This window comes from Nycticebus coucang, chromosome 13, assembly GCF_027406575.1.
Source record: "Nycticebus coucang isolate mNycCou1 chromosome 13, mNycCou1.pri, whole genome shotgun sequence".
Taxonomy (NCBI): domain Eukaryota; kingdom Metazoa; phylum Chordata; class Mammalia; order Primates; family Lorisidae; genus Nycticebus; species Nycticebus coucang.
This window is the reverse complement of record NC_069792.1, coordinates 86902763-86921013: the sequence shown is the minus strand read 5'-3', so window position 1 is coordinate 86921013 and position 18251 is coordinate 86902763. Positions and strand designations below refer to the sequence as shown.

The following is an 18251-nucleotide window of genomic DNA, read 5'->3' as shown; positions in this document are numbered from 1 at the left end:
TCCAGGAATTTGTCCATTTTCTCTATGTTTTCTAGTTTGTTCGCATAGAGATTTTCATAGTATTTTGGATGATGTTTTATATTTCTGCATTATCAGCTGTAATGTCTCCTTTTTCATTTCTGAATGAGTTAATTTTAGTTCTTTCTCTTCTGTTCTTGTTTAATCTAGCAACAGGTCTGTTGATTTTATTTATCTTTTAAAAAAACAGCTTTTTTTGTTGATCTTCTGTATGTTTTTGATTATTTGTTTGTTTTCTAGTTCATTTAGTTCTGCTCTGATCATGATTTGCTTTTCTTCTGCTGGCTTTGGGCTTGGTTTGTTCTTCCTTTTCTATTTCCTTGAGCTGTGACATTATGTTTTTAACTTGGGTTCTTTCTCTTTTTTATACAGACATTTAAGATTATGAATTTTCCCGAGGTACAATTTTGCTGTGTTCCTTAAATTTTGCTACCTGTGTTCCCTTTTTTGTTCAGTTCAAAGAATCTTTTGATTACCATTTTAATTTCATCATTGACCCAATAATTATTCAGCAGCAGGTTATTTAATTTCCATGACTTTGTGTAGGTTTGAGTGTTTCTCTTATGATTAAGTTCTGGTTTTATTCCACTATAGTCTGAGAGGATACATGGTATGATTTTGATATTTTTGAATTTGTTGAGACCTGTTTTTTGGCCTAAGATATGTCCCCTCTGCTGCAGAGAGAAATGTATGTTCAGTCACTTGGTGGTGACTATGCTGCAGAGAGATGAGAATGTGCCCTGTGCTGCAGAGAGAAATGTACATTCAGTCACTTGGGGGTGCAATGTTTTGTAAATTGTTTTGTAAATATTGGTTAGGACCGTTTGACTTAGAGTTCAGTTTGAGTCCATTTTTTCATGTTTTATTTTCCACTTTGATGATTTGTCAAGCTCCAATAAAGGGATGCTGAGGTCCCCAGCAATTATGATGGTGTTATTTATTTCTTTGCTTAGCTCTAGTAAAATTGTATTTATTTATATTCACAAATGTTCATATAAATAACATACACACACACACACACACACACACAGACACACACCTGGGTTGTGTGTTTATTCAGCCAAGCTATATTTTTTCAGAGGAGCATTAAGATCATTAACATTAAGTTATAGAATTGATATGTGGGATGCTGTTCTGTTCATCCTGTCAGACAGTACCTTATTTGTTTGTTTTCTCTGTTGTACTATATTTTGTAAGAGTTGTGAGTCTGGGGGAAATTTGGGGTAATTTTACACTTCTGGATATCTGCTGTCCTAATTTGCATCTAATGCAGTTCTTAGCATTTTCTGGTCTGGCCATGGCAAATTCCCTCAGTATTTGCTTATCTGGAAAAGACTTAATTTCTTCATCAATTGTAAAACTTAGTTTTGTAGGATACAAAACTGTAGGTTGGCAGTTGGTCTGTTTAAGAAAGATGGGGGCCTATTTCCTTCTAGCTTGTAAGTTTTTCACAATTGGGGCAATTGTTCCCAAGGTCACAGAGACCATGATTTTCCCAGTGTATGTAGTAGCCCCCAAATGAGTAAAATTGATTACATGCCTGAGAGTTTCTGAGATAAAAAATGTACACCTAGAGATTTTCCTTTCCTGTAAGTTGGAAGGAAAGAAAATTTATGAAGAGGGTTGGCCTTTAGCTCTTCCTTCTTCTCCCTCAGGGATACTTATAATTCAAGTGCTAGTTCACTTCACATGGTCCCATAAATCTCTCAGCAATTGCTCAGACATTTTTATACTCTTCTCTGCATTTTTGCATGACTGGATTGTCCTAAGCTTGACTTCAAGCTCTTTCTTTTCCTTGGTATAGTCTATTGTTGAGCTTTCTTCTGTGTTTTGAAATGTCCTAAGTGACTTTTCATTTCTTTAAGTTCCCCTGTATCCTTTCCTATGTTGTCTAGCTCTTTAGAAACTTTTTCATTGATTGATTGAAATATTTTGGCTTCATTTTATTAGTTTTCAACATTCTCTTTCATTTCATTCATCTTATTTGCCATCCATATTCTTAATTCCATTTCTGTCATTTTGGCAATTTCCCTGAGGCTGGAGTCCTCGACTGTAGCTCTTCTGTGTTCCTTTGGGGGTGTCAAATTATTATTTTTTTTAATATTATCAGCAGTTTTTTGCTGCTTTTTTCTCATCTGGATCCTCTTATCTCAGCTCAGGGTTAATCAGATTACTGGAAACCTGTCCTTCTTTGCTGGGAACTCTATATTATTGGGCTTTGTATTGCTACTGTAACAACTTACTACAAAAGCAATGGTTTAACACAAAGTTATAACTTACAATAGTAAGATCTTTCAAGGATGTCCACATAGTAATTTTTGAAATACATGTATGTTAGTTTACATGGAAAAGTGAATTAAGGTTGTAGATGGAATCACAATTGGTAATCAACTGATCTTGAGATGCAGAGACTACTCTGTATTATCCAGCTGGGCCCCACATGACCACAAATGTTCATATCAGTAGAAGATAGAAACAGAAGATAGAAGGAACCAGACAGATAGCATAGTGAAAATGACCTGCCCAGAGCTTTTGGCACTGAAAATAGAGTGAAAGGCCACAAATCAAAGAATGTAGGCACCTGCAGAAGTTTTAAAAAGGCCCAGAAATGAATTCTCCCCTAAAGCCTTCAGTTTACAACAAAACGCCTCTCTCTGAAACCACAGTATCTTCCCATAGAAGACCCACACACATCAGATACTTTAACCTTCCCCCAATACCAGAATATATTGCTCCACATACAGTGTATAGAACATTTTAAAAGTTTAATACACAATATTGAAAATTGGCATGCATCTTCCTTTTAAATTCAAAACACAATGTCTTACTAATATTTTTAGTATCCTAGGTGGCAACAAAGATGACAGCAGAAACACGTTATAGGATTAAGATTGCAATGAATATTTCTGCCAAGAAAACTTGAGAATCTGAGTACTGACATAAGAAGGAAGTTGTTGTTTTATTAAACATACACTAAATTTGCGCATGTCTAAAGGGACTTCCTGTCACAGCACTGAAATTTGGTGTTTGATCTTTGGGCTCAAAATTTAAGCTGACACATACACACATTCTCTTTTTTTAGTTAATAAATGTCTAGGCATATTTTTCTTGGAAAGGTCAGCATTCTTCACTTTAGTAATGTCATTAAAGATCTCTCTCTCTCATTTTCAGTGAGATGGGAGGGAATGTTAGTTCTTAGAACCATAGAAATTAAAGAGCAAGGAGAACCAAAGAGGTCAACACATTCACCTACGTGACTTGGGGACTGACTTTGAGAGAGACCTCTTCAGTGATTTGTTCCCTATTTTAATTCCACACATATACACACAAAAAAAGTGCTGCCAACCTCATTTAGAAGGTTATTTCACATTTTTGCTTATTAAGGGCTGTTTTCACTCAATTTCTTTCTTTTTTATTATAACCTGATGTTCTTGGTTATAATCTTTCACTCTCATTCATCATGACCTCATGAGCTTATCCACATCATTTTGATTTGTGGAGAAAACCAATTAGCTTCTACATTGTCTGAAGGGATCTTCCACCTTTTTGAAGAAAGGTGAGACTGGCAGAGGAAGAGAATGAAAAGCTGACCCCAGGGGCATGGCTGAGTTTAAGGCCTGAGCTTAAGAAGGAACGGGATTGTTCTCTCCAAAAAACAAACTGTTCGTTTCTGCGCTGGTACTATCTGAAGTTCTGTACCTACAAATCTCTGGAACTCTCAGCATTTCTGAGTGGTGAGCATATGCAGGAAGATTAACAGTTGTAAGAAGGGCTCTAGGCTACCGGAGAAAGTCAATTCAACGTAATTCTTGCGCAAAGCGTGAAGTGCTGTTCTAAGCACTGAAAACATATCAATGTTAAGAGAAACACAGGAAAGAATACACAGATACCAATATGAGTAAGGGGAAGAGATGACCAGCTGGCAGGGTTTGGAGAAAGAGCAAAGTTCTCTGATGGTAGTGACAAGTTAGTCATCGTAATCCTAGCCCTACAGAGTGTTGGAGAGCATTGAATGCAAACCAGGAAGATTTTTTTTTCTTTGTGTCTGTAAAGGAAGTGTGTTTTAATAAAAGGAAAAAAAAGGACTCTTCTAGATACAAGTCTAGGCAAAGAATTTATGAAGAAAAACCCATTTGCAATCATGGCAACAACAAAAATTAATAAATGGGATTTCGATAAATTAAAAAGCTTCTGCACAGCTAAGGAAACCATCAAGAGAGCAAATAGAAAACCTATAAAATGGGAGAAAATATTTGTAAGCTATACAACCAATAAAGCACGAATAACCAGAATTAACAAAGAACTGAAGCAAATCAGCAAGAAAAAAAGGAAACGATGCCATTAAAAAGTGGGCAAAAGACATTAACAGAAACTTTTCAACAAAAGATAAACAAATGTCTGTTAAACATGTGAAAAAATTCTCAACATCACTAATCATCAGGGAAACACAAATTAAAACCACAGTAAGATATCACTTTACCCCAGTGAGAATACTTTGTGTTAAAAAGTCAAAAATGATAGATGCTGAGATTTCAGAAAAGATTCAGCCATCCTTTCTCTCAATTCCTTTACTAAAATGGGTGGCAGGTAATGGCATCCCACTTATTCGCTGGTTTTGACAATGAGAAAATACTCAGACATGTGGAATGGCCCAACTTGAACTCATGTGAACCCTAGAATTTCAAGATATAAGGGCAATTCTATTTTTTGTTTCCTTCTTTTTTTTCTTCATAATGGAACATTGATAGAGTATACAGATGGTAATAACCTTTACACTACTGTGGAAGCTTCTAACTTCACCACCTCTTCTCATTCAGTTTCCATCAAGAAATCTCACTGCTATTTCCAACACTCAGCTTCATCTTCCATGTTGCCGGGTCAAATTTGATAAAAATATTTCTCAGCTCAAAACAAAAGCTCTTTTGCATGAAATTCAAATCCATCCACAATCTGGCTCCTGTCTACTTCTGCCGCTGAAAAAGATACAATACTATTTACTTTTGTATCCATTCAACAAATATTTATAGAATACCTAGTATGAGCAAAACACTTTATTGGGTATTAGGTGATTAAATTTGAAGATTTTGGCAGAGAAAGATGGTATAAATGTAATCTTTTAGATTTAAATTTTGATTATGTTAGCTTGTTTTCTAAAATAAGTATGGATTGCTTCTATAATTATTTTTAAAACCATATTAGGCCTGTGTTATCTCAATGTTATTAATGAGGGGGTAAAGTCTCGGGAAAATTAAATAACTTTCCCAAAATAAAACAGCATAGAATAAGCCAAATAGAATTTGAATTACAAAATTAAAAACGTGCAGTTTTTGTTTCCCTTTGGCCTTTAGGTTATGAAAAATGTTTTTTACCTGTATCCTCTCTAGTGAGATTTGGTAAAAACGTTTATGTTTTCAGAAATATTTTCTTTTTCTCATCCTCTATACCCCAACAAAGGAATTTCCTTCCTCAGCCCAGAAACACTGCCTGACACAGATGAGTAATGCAGCTCTTGCTTTTTTTTTAGAGACAAAGTCTTACTTTATCGACCTTGGTAGAATGCCGTGGCGTCACAGCTCACAGCAACCTCCAATTCCTGGGCTTAGGTGATTCTCTTGCCTCAGCCTCCCAAGTAGCTGGGACTACAGGTGCCCACCACAATGTCCGGCTGTCTTTTTGTTGCAGTTTGGCCGGGGCCAGGTTTAAACCCCTCCATATATGGGGCTGGTGCCCTACTCACTGAGCCACAGGTGCCACCCCAGCTCTTGCATTTTTATAATTATTTTCTGGCCTAGAATTTTTAGCCTTGGAAGGTTTGGAAGCATTATTTATACATGACATTTTGAGGTTGGTAACCCTCTTCACAAATTTTCTTTCCTTCCAACCTAAAGGAAAAGAAAATCTCTTGGCATACATTTTTTATCTCAAAAACTCTCAGGCATGTAATCAATTTTACCCATTTGGGGACTACTACATACACTGGGAAAATCATGGCCTCTGTGACCTTGGGAACAATCGCCCCAATTTCTCAACCAAAACCAAGGAAGTTCTTAGCGATTTGAATCTCTTGTCAAATTGTTCTCATCCATTACATTGGCCAGGATGGACAGTGGCCTATTTGTTACAGGGTTTTGTTTTGTTTTGTGTTATCTCCTTGGGCTCTAGTGCAGAGGAAGAATGTTGCTCTCTCGCCAACCAAGGACACGAATGGCAAGGTGAAGGTGAAGAATGTGACCTAAGATATTTTAAGGAGACTAGTCTTTATCCTTCAAGAGTCTTCCCTATTTGGGGGGATTTTCCTAGAATTCTAGTTTTAGCTGACCACATTCAGGGGCAGCCAAGGTGAATCCTGAGACCATAGTGCTGCTCTGCAGAGGCTTCCTTCCCACACCAGAGGAGAGGGCTGCTCAGTGAGGTTTGTGGCTGCCTCATTAACACCTGAACTTCTCCATTTTAGACTTATAATTTCTTAACTTACCTGACTTCTTCCAGGGAGGCACACCTCATAAATTTATAAATAATATACAAAAATTTATATAACACCTCTATATTATAACACTTTATATTAAATAAATTATAATTTATATATATTTTATATATATTTATATATATTTTATATATATATATATATATTCCAGATTTTCTTTGCTAGAAACAATTCTAGACAACCAGGCTAAAAGCCTTCCTTAGATAAGAATTCTCCAGCTGGCAGAAACCATTCAGTTTGATTGACAGAAGGTCGAGCATTAGCATGTTAAAGTGAGATTAGACTGGGTCACTCCTTTCTTAGGAGTGTCCCTTCTCCCACCTGCCACGTTACCTCTCCACCTCTGCCAAAAAAAGGAATAAATGATGGAAAATTCCTGTTTAACTCTTTCCACCCCAGAAAACAGTCAGCATGAAATTGGTTTTATCTTATAAGGACTACTATTATTCAGTTGTAATTCAGCATACTGCAGTAAGAAACTGAATTATTGTTATTTTAATTTTTTCTTAAATCCTCTGCAAACTGATAATTCTAATAAAAACACAGAAATAGAGCAATTCTGAGGATCATACTTTAGCCACCTACAACATATTTTCCTTTCGTCTTTATTTCTAAAATATGTTTCGCAAAGCTTCTAGATTACTTCCCTGCCACCACCAACACCACCATGCCATTAAATGTGTGAAATCCTAATTGTTACATTTTCACTGTTACAAATTAGAGTTTTAATGTTTAGTAAATAACACACCTACTTAGAGAAAACCTGTAATTCTCTAAGTCAGATGTAGAAAAGAGTTTCTAGGTTGTCTGTCAACTCCTTTGATAACAACTGCCTGGAACACTGTGTTGGGAAGGACTCTGAAACAGTTATGTATTAAAGAACAACAACAACAACAAAATACTATGATTAATTGGTAATTTTGGTCTCTTTCTCCAACCTTCAACAGAGCCCCCCACGGCAACTCCCCTCCCCAACCAATGACAGTTTCATAGAGAGCTACATATAAGGAACAGAAAAAATAAAGTATGACTTTATTTACTGGGATAGCACAACTTCACCCCTCAATCAGAATTCTGATAAAAGTTAGACTGACATTTATTAATCCATTCGTGGATCGATGGGCATTTGGGCTTTTTCCATGACTTAGCAATTATGAATAGGGCTGCAATAAATATTCTGATACAAATATCTTTGTTATGATGTGATTTTGGTCTTCTGGGTATATGCCCAGTAGAGGGATTACAGGATTGAATGGCAGACCTTGTGGTATATGTACACCATGGAATATTACGCAGCCTTAAAAAAAGATGGAGACTTTACCTCTTTCATGTTTACATGGATGGAGCTGGAACATGTTCTTCTTAGTAAAGTATCTCAAGAATGGAAGAAAAAGTACCCAATGTACTCACCCTTATTATGAAACTAATGTAGGACCTTCACATGAAAGCTATAACCCAGTTACAACCTAAGAATAGGGAGAAGGGGGAAAGGGAGGGGAGGGAGGGGGGAGGTAGGTGGAGGGAGGGGGATTAATGGGATTACACCAGCGGTGCATCTTACAAAGGTATATGTGAATCCTAGTAAATGTGGAATGTAAAGGTCTTAGCAAAATAACTAAGAAAATGCCACGAAAGCTATCTTAACTAGTGTGATGAAAATGTGTCAAACGGTCTATGAACCAAGTGTATGGTGCCCTGTGATCATACTAATGTACACAGCTATGATTTAATAAAAAAAAAAAGTTAGACTGACATATATAGATCAAGCTTGAGGCTACAGTGGAACTTCCTGGTTCCCATTGAATTTGATCCTGAAATGGAAACAGGAGAGACGTGGCCCTGGATACAGCCCAGAGATGTGGACCTTACTGATGTCGGCTTCCTCTGTAAAAGAGACGGGAGGAAGAGCACAGGAGTACCATATGCACGCTACCCTTTACCAGTCACCAAACTCACTAATAACTACCGTCTAATCTGAATTCTACATTATGATTCAATTAGCAGCTTCTCTTATCTTGGAAGGGAGCTGGAATTATGTGAGAAAATACAGAATATTCCTGCTGTTAAAAATAATACAACAGCTTTTGTGTTTCTTCTGCTCTCCAAATGGACCCCAATGCCTTGCATAGACTTAGGCGTTCAGCAAATGTCTATTGAAATGGCAAAGTCAGTAGAAATAATGTACATTAAATACACTACTGCCATACATTTATTAGAACCGTCTCTAACTTGCTTTTGCTCTGACAGAGGGGAACCTCAATGGGTATTTGCTTTTATATCAGTTTATTCACTTATTTCAAGCATATATAAATTGACAATTAAATGGCAATTTTCCTGGTAGACATTAAAGATCCAGCGATTAATATGAAGTCATTCATGGAGCTCAGAATTCATTGGGGGATATATAGAGAAAAAGAAGCAAAGAAGTATGACACTTGTGATAAATGTCATTATACTGAGATGGGTCTTGAATGGTGAGTACAGAGAATTACAATCAGAGGAATAAAGAGCAGAAAGTAGAATGTTTAAAGGAGAGAAAAAAGTTTACATAAAATCCTATAGAAATGAAAGAGGACTGGGCAGAGACAGGAGCCACACAAAGCAGTTGAGATTCTCCAGAGCACTGAGTGTGGACAGGTGAAGAAAGTAGATGAAATTGGACAGGCAGTTGGAGGCAATGCCCTGGTGGGTCTGGAGGGACTGACATGCACGTTGAAAAGTGGAAAATTCTTAGGTTATAACTGGGATATAGCTTTCATGTGAAGGTCCTACTGGAGAAAGGGGAAAGGGAGGGGAGGGAGGAGGGAGGGAGGCGGAAGAAGGGGGACTAATGGGATTACACCTGCGGTGCATCTTACAAGGGTATATGTGAATCCTAGTAAATGTGGAATGTAAAGGTCTTAGCAAAATAACTAAGAAAATGCTACAAAAGCTATGTTAACTAATGTGATGAAAATGTGTCAAACGATATATGAACCAAGTGTATGGTGCCCCATGATCATACTAATGTACACAGCTATGGTTTAATAAAAAAAAAAAAAGCAAAGTGGAAAATTGTGACATTGATGATGATGACGGCATCTTCGAACAAAGGCCTAATAAAGCCTTGTGCAGCTTATTTTGATGGAAGGGATTAAAGTCTGGAGTATCACCTACTAGGAAGTTAATTTACCATCAATTTTTTATTATAAAAAATTTATAAGGAGGGCGGCATCTGTGGCTCAAAGGAGTAGGGCACCAGCCCCATATGCCAGAGGTGGCGGGTTCAAACCCAGCCACAACTAAAAACCGCAAAAAAAAAAAAAAAAAATTATAAGGAAACAATAAATTATAAGGAAATTATAAATGATAAGGAAAATTATTATAAGATAATTGTAAGGAAATAATTCAGATACTTTTAAATAAAAGTTACAATAAAACTAGTATGTATTGACTATGATTGCAAGCATTTAACCAAATATTCTCTTTCATAATACAATAATCCTCCAAGATTAGAACTATAAGGGAAAACTGAGATATAGTGAGATTACATATCTTTCCCAACATACCAGACCTGGTAAAGTCAGGATTCAGACTCAGGCTGTTAAATCAGAAGCACATTCTTTTTTTTTTTTTTTTTAATTCTTTGCATATTTTATTTTTCTTTTTTTGATTTCCAACTCACACACATCTGGCATCTTTTACATCTTTGCAATAAAACATGATTACAATAGCTTAAAGTATTTATATATCCAAAATATTTCACCATGATCTCAAGATGACATGAACTTGTCTTCCAGATGTTCAGAATCCTCCCAAATTCATCTACAAACTCAAGACATTGCTTACAGCCTGGTGATGAATAACTTAATCATTACGCTCTTCCCCATAATTTCAGAATTTCTTAAATACAAACAACGATGAAGAAGGAATTCAGTGCTGAAACTTACTAGTACAAGGTGGATAACAAATAAGTAATCACATCAATAAATAATGATATGTTTCTGGTGCAAAGTGCAGATACAAAGAACCCATTATCTTGTTTTATCTTTTTTAAATAAATGACTGCAAGTGAGTGTGAATTCTGAGAAAATTGCATTCCTATAACATGCCTCATAGCCCTACCAACACAATATGTACATCTTTGACTATAGGGTCACCAAATATACAAAGAAGAATCACGAAGAAACACCCGGGATGTATAATTTGATTAGTACAATGTATGGAAAATCATTGGATAGCCATCATTTTATATCGTAAAAGATGAAATGCCTTAGGCTAAGAATGTGGCATCAGATGAGAATTTCACAAGAACCTAAAAGAATAACTTCAGTTATTGTTGTAATAAAGTCCAACTTGTTATTAAAGAAACTAAGCTATTCAAGAACCAAAGAGGAAAAGAAGTTAGCATCAGAATAGCCTCCTATACTGTATACACACTGAGCCAGCAGAATGACTCTGGAAGAGATGATGTCCAGGTGTTAGAAAGTCATTGCCGTGGAACTAACAATCATGACTCCTATTTATACAGCAAAACCAGTACCTCATCCCTATTTCTGCTGTGTCTTCAAATTATGAAGGGTAGGGCTGAATTTTCTTTGTATAAAGGACCCCAAAAGGCAAATAATGGCTTAGTATCCAAATGCTTCATGAGCAAATTTCACTTAGAAGGAATGAATTTAGATTAAAAAGTGCAAAACATATTTTGGTGAAAATGTCAAAAATTACTGATTGAGCCCAAGTTCCACCCTTTCCTATGAGCTGTGTCCTTGCACAGATCTTTCTGTTTCCCAGTGTGAATGCACCTGTTCCATCAAGACATCAGGAGTAAGGAACATGCAAGTTGTTAAGTCCACAACAAAATTAAGAAACATTTTGTTCTTTATACAAGGTTTAATTTTTACAAAAGTATCCCTTTTAATAAGATGCATCTGATGTACAAAGTATCAAACATTTTTTTTTTCCTCAGCTTGGAAAGAGGCTGGAAATGAGCTGCAGGTTAGGTTCAAAGCTTAAACTTTGTAACAAACGGACACAACGTTCCTCAGAATTGTCAAAAGTCTCTTGTGACACTTCCCACAACCTTTTCTCAATTAACAACAATATATAAAACAATTACCAAAACATCTCCTAATTCATATAATTTACACAATAGAAGCTTGCTTGATAGCAGCTGGTGTTCAGTCGTGAAAAAAACACAAAAAGTAAATGGCTGCTGACTACAGTGTACAGCTATTGCTGGGTGTGAGGAATGTACAAACAGAGATCTTTCCGCCAGAGACTTTGCCTTCCCATGCAGCACTTGTGCTCTCAGCTTGAACTTGGCTTTTGGCTCTTCCTTTCCCTTCAGTATGTGTTCTGGTGCTCATAATGCCACTGATTAAAATCTATATTAAAAGCTACGATGCTACCAGAGGCCATGCCAGTAATCAGCATCCTCTGGTCATGGGATAAGTCCATGGCTCTAATGCCAGCATCACATCTGAGGTGAACGTACAGCTGCTTGAAGTCGCAGGCCTGCCAGACTTCCAAAACATAAAAGCACGTAGCATCTACTGGCACAAGAAGGAACCTGCAGATTCCAGAAGCTTATTTCATTAGAGATCCCCATACGTTCCTTCTTACAAAGGACTTTATTAAGGCCATGGAGGCACAGATACAGAATTTTGGACAGACGCCATCTCAGTTGCCTATTGAGCCACATCCCCTCGGAGTTCTGCCATGCACCTGTGTTTCCTTCCACAGAGTTCCCCCATGTTTAAAGATCAGATGCAACAGGATGTGATAATGGTGCTGAAGTTTCCTTCAAATTCCCCCATAACCCAGGTGGTGGCCAATACCCTGCCCCACCTGACTATCACTCAGTGGTGACGGTGACCTGCAGCCGACTCTTTGCAGTGAATAGATGGTACAACACAGGAGGCCTCAGAGAAGCTCCAGGATACTTCTTGGATCAAGCCCATCATCTTCCTATTGAAATGGATCCATTAATTGCCAATACTTCTGGTGTGAACAGGTGGCAGATCACAGACCTTGTTGACCAGAGCATACAGATCAATGCTCATTGTGTTGTGGTCACAGCAGATAATTGATATATTCTCATCTATGGATTCTGGGGTAAGAGCTTCAGAGTTTATTCTACAGAAACAGGGAAGTTAACTCAGATGTGTTTGGCCACTGGGATGTGGTCACGTGCCTGGCCAGGTCCGAGTCATACATTGGTGGGGACTGCTACATTGTGTCTGGATCTTGAGATGCCACCCTGCTTCTTTGGTACTGGAGTGGGTGACACCATATCATAGGGGACATCCCCAATAGCAGTGACTACCCTGCTCCAAGAGCCGTCCTCACAGGCCATGACCATGAAGATGTCTGTGTTTCTGTCTGTGCAGAACTTGGACTTGTTATCAGTGGTGCTAAAGAGGGCCCTTGCCTTGTCCACACAATCAATGGAGATTTGCTGAGCACCCTTAAAGGTCCAGAAAACTGCTTGTTCCCATGCTTGATTTCCATCTCCAGTGAAGGCCTTACAGAATGAGGACAGTTCAGCAATTTCAGCATTAATGGGAAACTTTTGGCTCAAATGGAGATCAATGATTCAACACGGTCCATTCTCCTGAGCAGCGATGGCCAGAACCTGGTAATTGGAGGGGACAACGGTGTGCTGGAGGTCAGGAGCCTGTTCTTTGAACAGTGTATTACAGTGTAATGATCACCAAAGCACACATGATGTAGAGGCCACACGAGTTTTGCCTGTGTTAGTCCTGAAATCTGTGGGAGGCAGGCAGGCTGAATTCTTCACAGACCTTCCAACTCAGGGTAAAGACTCAGGGGAATGTCTGAGTCACTATCCCTGCGTGGGGATTCATCAGGGCAGGTGGGCTGAGTTGAGACTTTCGATTTCTTGATCAGCAGTTTAAATTGGGGAAGTTAAGATAGCCCAAAGGGACAAAATCTGTTTGCTCCCTTTTCTTCTCCCTGTATACATTATCTGGCCATTTCAGAGGTTCCAATACCCTATATTCTTGTTTACCCAACTGCTAGCCTCTATCCAGCCTTCCTAGGGGACTTGAGCTCCCCTTTCTTTTATCCTTAACTGCTGTGCATTCTTACACTTTTACTCTGCTGCTGTATTCAATAAAAGACCCCTCCGAGGCAAGACAAGGGCTGCACTGTCCTGAGCTGCCATGGAAGTGTGTACGCCTCCTGAGGCTCTCAGGCTTTTATGCACTAAGTTTCTGGTAAAATCTTGTGATTTTTTGGCATTGTCTCCCTTGTTGAACACCATCCCAGGTTGGAGTCCAAGAGAACCCCAACAGAAATCCATGATGCAAAATCAGATGTGGTTCTACTGGAGTTAGAGAAGCCCCAAGTAAAAGCCTCATATAAAATAAGGGGAATTCCTCTGACACCTACCTTTTTATTTTTCTACCTAAGCCTCATTCAGATATTCTGTCTTTGACATGTTCTTTGCTTCTTGTTGGCATTTATGATGGGCATAACCTCATTTTAGTGTCACCGGCAGTAGGTAATTGGCTTTTTCAATCAGCTTATGTTGTTTATGAATGGCTGTGTCATGTTCCCCTGGAGTGAAGTCCTGGGTTTTCATAGCTCTCATAAACAAATCACTCGGAGCACATTACTCACACCTGAGCAGCATCTGGCTGACTCAGACCAGGGGAGGTCACTTGGGTGAGAAGGTGGATTAGACCACTAGAGCTGCCATAACAAAACACCACATTCTGGGTGGCTTAGACAACAAAAATTTATTTTCTCATAGTTCTGGAGGCTGGAATCCAAGATAAAAATGTCAGCAGATTTGGTTTCTTCTTTGGCTGCATCCTCATCAGGGTTTTCTCTGTGCTCATCCCTGCAGCTCTTCGTGTATGTAAATGTTCTCTTCTTACAAGGACACTGGTTAGACTAGACTAGAGCCCACCCTGAGAGTGTCATTTTAACTAAATTATTTCTTTAAAAACTCTATCTTCTTCTGGCCAAGCACGGTGGCTCACACTTATAATCCTGGCTTTTGAGGACCTGTGGTCCCAGCATTTTGGGAGGCGAGGAGGGAAAGATCTCTTGAAGCAAGGGGTTCAAGACCAGCCTAGGCAACATAATGAAACTACATCTCTACAAAAAATAAGAAAAAAGATTTAACTAAGTGTGGTGGTTCATGCCTGTAATTTTAGCTATTTGGAGGGCTGAGGCAAGGGGACCACTTGAGCCCAGGAGTTTGAGGTTGCTGTGAGCTATGATCATGCCACTGCACTCTAGCCTAGGCAAAAGAGCAAGACCCTGTCTCTAAAAAACAAAAACAAAACTCTGTGTCCAAACACAGTCACATTCTGAGTGGGTTACTGGGGGTTAGGGCTTCAACCTAAGAATTTGAGCAGTTGGGAAAAATTCATCCCTTAATACTCAAAGTAAAAATGACCAAGGCGATAACAAAGCAATCAAGGATGAGATTCTTGTAAAAGTTTGATTGGACGCAAATTTCAGCTCCACTACTTGCTGGCTCTTGCCTTAGATAAGTCTCTGATGTTTCTGAGCCTCAGTGACCTCATCTAAGGATGATAATACCACCCACCTCTCAAAAAGTCTTGAGGATAAAATCTGATAATGCTTGAAAAATATTTAACACAGTCTCTGGCTTATCATAAACACTTCATTGATGTTAGATATTATCAGTATTATTATTATTATAAGAAGCTGAAATGGGGCGGCGCCTGTGGCTCAAAGGGGTAGGGCACCAGCCTCATATGCTGGAGGTAGCGGATTCAAACCCAGCCCCGGCCAAAAACTGAAAAAAAAAAAGAAGCTGAAATGTACATGCATATATATTATTTTTATTCCTACTCTATACTTAGAGAGATAAAACAGGAATATAAAATTTGCAATTGGGAGTGTCCTTCAGTACAAGGACCTCCATCCAACTTTCAAGTAAACAAGAGAGGTGTTGACTGCGCTTTGGTTTGAAAATTTGCACGTAAAGTAGTTGCCTCGCTTACTGTGTGTTGGTTCACTTAATATTGGCTTATGTTGTTTATGAATTGCTTCATTCTCTTCCCAACTGAACCCTCCTCCATAATAGGGATGGAGGGGGATAAATTCTTGATTTTCCTGAAAGAATTCCTCTTCCTAAATAAAAAGACAAATTCCACTTTGTATCAAGATTTGGTTTCTAATGCTAGTCTCCAAAAAAAGAGACCAGCTCTCCTTGGAGAAATGGCTTATTCTAAGATTGAGGCAGGAAATACACAGATGAGCACAGAGCATCGTGCCAGCCTGGAAGTGGCACTTGTGGTCAAAATAACAACAACAAAAACAATGGACAATGGGCGTCTACAAAAGGATACAGGAGTCAACTATAAAAGCTCCCAGGAGCCAAAGCTGAAACCATTTCAACAACAAAATAAATAAGGTAATATTAAATTACAACTTGAAATAAGTATTCATAAATCTGTACAGATATTAATAAAGGACTGCCTTTATATATAAATAAACGGGGGAGGAGAGACAAATTTCCTTTGCAGAATTTCAATTAGTGCTATTGTGCCTTTAGAGACAGTTTTTTATTCCATAGTATTTATGGATTATTATTCATGACAGTAACAGTGGTGTAGGGCTGACACTGCCCTCTATCTGAGCTTGAGGTTTCCCATGTTGAAGCTGCTTCACTCTCATCAGTGGGCAGTTGCATCTATCAATGTCCGGGACCCACCCTCTCTCTTATGGGTGAAGGAGACCCAAGGACAGGGAGGGAGGTTGTTCCACAGACTTTAAAAATGTATGAACCATACAGTGGTTTAAGGCAGACCCAGGTATCACCCCAACTCAACAGTCCACAGGCAAACTTCAGCTGCGCTTTGGACACTAACAACGGCATCATCGGTGTAGCCCCTCAGGATGGGAGAAGAATGGTTCTCACTCAAGAGACACTGAGCTGCTTGGGGTGATGCTTCTACTCTAACAAGGATTGCTTAACTCCGGTCCCCTTCTCTGGGACACAGTCTCTCTCCCTTTGTGCCTTGTCTATGTTCTCCTTCCCCTCAACAAAACTTAGGAAAATGATTTTCTGGTCTCATGATGGAAGCATTGTATATTATCTGAACTCTTTCTATTAGCCACTAAGTGGAACATCTTGAATCTCAAAACCATCTGAATGCTGCTAAATTCTTAATCAACAGTCTAGCACCAAGAGAATCAAATGATGCCGTAACTAAAAACAATAATAAATATTTCAAAATGATCCCACTTCATTTGCTCACTTTGTCCCCGTCTCTCCTTCCCAGTCCAGGAGTATCCAGGTATTCCAGTGATCATAAAGCAAGGCAGAATCTCCCGCATGCCTGATGGCTCTGCCAATGAGATGGGAAGGCAGATGAAGGAGAGCCTACATCACCTTTGGGATAAACCTTAAGGATGGGGACTTTGAAAGGGCATTCCTGGAAGAAAGAGCAGCCGTAACTAAGCAGGGAACAGGGAAGTTCACATTTATAACAGCAATAGCTTGGTTGATTTCTTTGGAGAACAAGCATCAAATACCAAGGGAAGAGGCTTGAACTTTTCTCCACAGTGTTAGAACATACTGGAGGCATCAGAGGCAAGGAAAGACATGGAAGAAACAGTGCTGTGTGCTGTGTAAAGACACACAACAGATTGAGAGATACATGGATGAGGATAGAAAATTAAATCAGTTAGACCATGCAGAAGAAAGAATTTCAGAGGTAGAAGACAAAGTTCTTGAGATAGATAGTAAAAGAGGCAGAAAAGAAGAGAGAGAAAGCAGAACGTTCACTGTCAGAATTATGGGACTTTATGAAGCGTTCCAACATACGAGTTATAGGAATCCCAGAAGGGGAAGAAGAATGCCCCAGAGGAATGGAAGCCATACTAGAGAATATTATAAAAGAAAATTTCCCAAATATCACCAAAGATTCTGACACACTGCTTTCAGAGGGATATCGGACCCCAGGTCGCCTCAACTCTAACCGAGCTTCTCCAAGACACATTGTGATGAACCTGTCCAAAGTCAAGACAAAAGAAAAGATTCTGCAAGCTGCCAGGAGTAAGCGCCAGTTGACCTACAGGGGCAAATCCATCAGAGTGACCGCAGACTTCTCTAATGAAACTTTCCAAACAAGAAGACAATGGTTATCTACCTTTAATCTACTTAAACAGAACAATTTCCAGCCCAGAATTCTGTACCCTTCTAAGGTAAGCTTCAAAATTGACAGAGAAATCAAATCATTTACAGATATAGAAACATTCAGAAAATTCGCCACAACAAGACCAGCTCTACAGGAAATACTTCAACCTGTTCTGCACACTGACCACCACAATGGATCAGCAACAAAGTAAGAACTCAGAAATTAAAGGACAGAACCTAACCTCCACACTGATGCAAAAGATAAAACTAAGCAATGGACTCTCACAAAATAAGACGAATAGAATACTACCACACTTATCAATTATCTCAATAAATGTTAATGAGGCAGCGCCTGTGGCTCAAGGAGTAGGGCGCCGGTCCCATATGCCGGAGGTGGTGGGTTCAAACCCAGCCCCGGCCAAAAAAAAAAAAAAAAAGAAATGCACTTCAATAAATGTTAATGGCTTGAATTTCCCACTGAAGAGACATACATAGGCTGACTGGATTAAAAAACACAAGCCATCCATCTGCTGTCTGCAAGAAACACACCTGGCTTCAAAAGACAAATTAAAGCTCTGAGTCAAGGGTTGGAAGACAAATTTTCAGGCAAATGGCATTCAG

At 38.8% G+C, this 18251-nt stretch overlaps 1 pseudogene; it reads left to right on the top strand.

The window, feature by feature from the left end:
• LOC128563435 (neurobeachin-like) overlaps positions 1–13190 on the top strand; it is a 31918-nt pseudogene extending 18728 nt beyond the window's left edge.
• The last annotated feature ends 5061 nt before the right edge of the window (positions 13191–18251 follow it).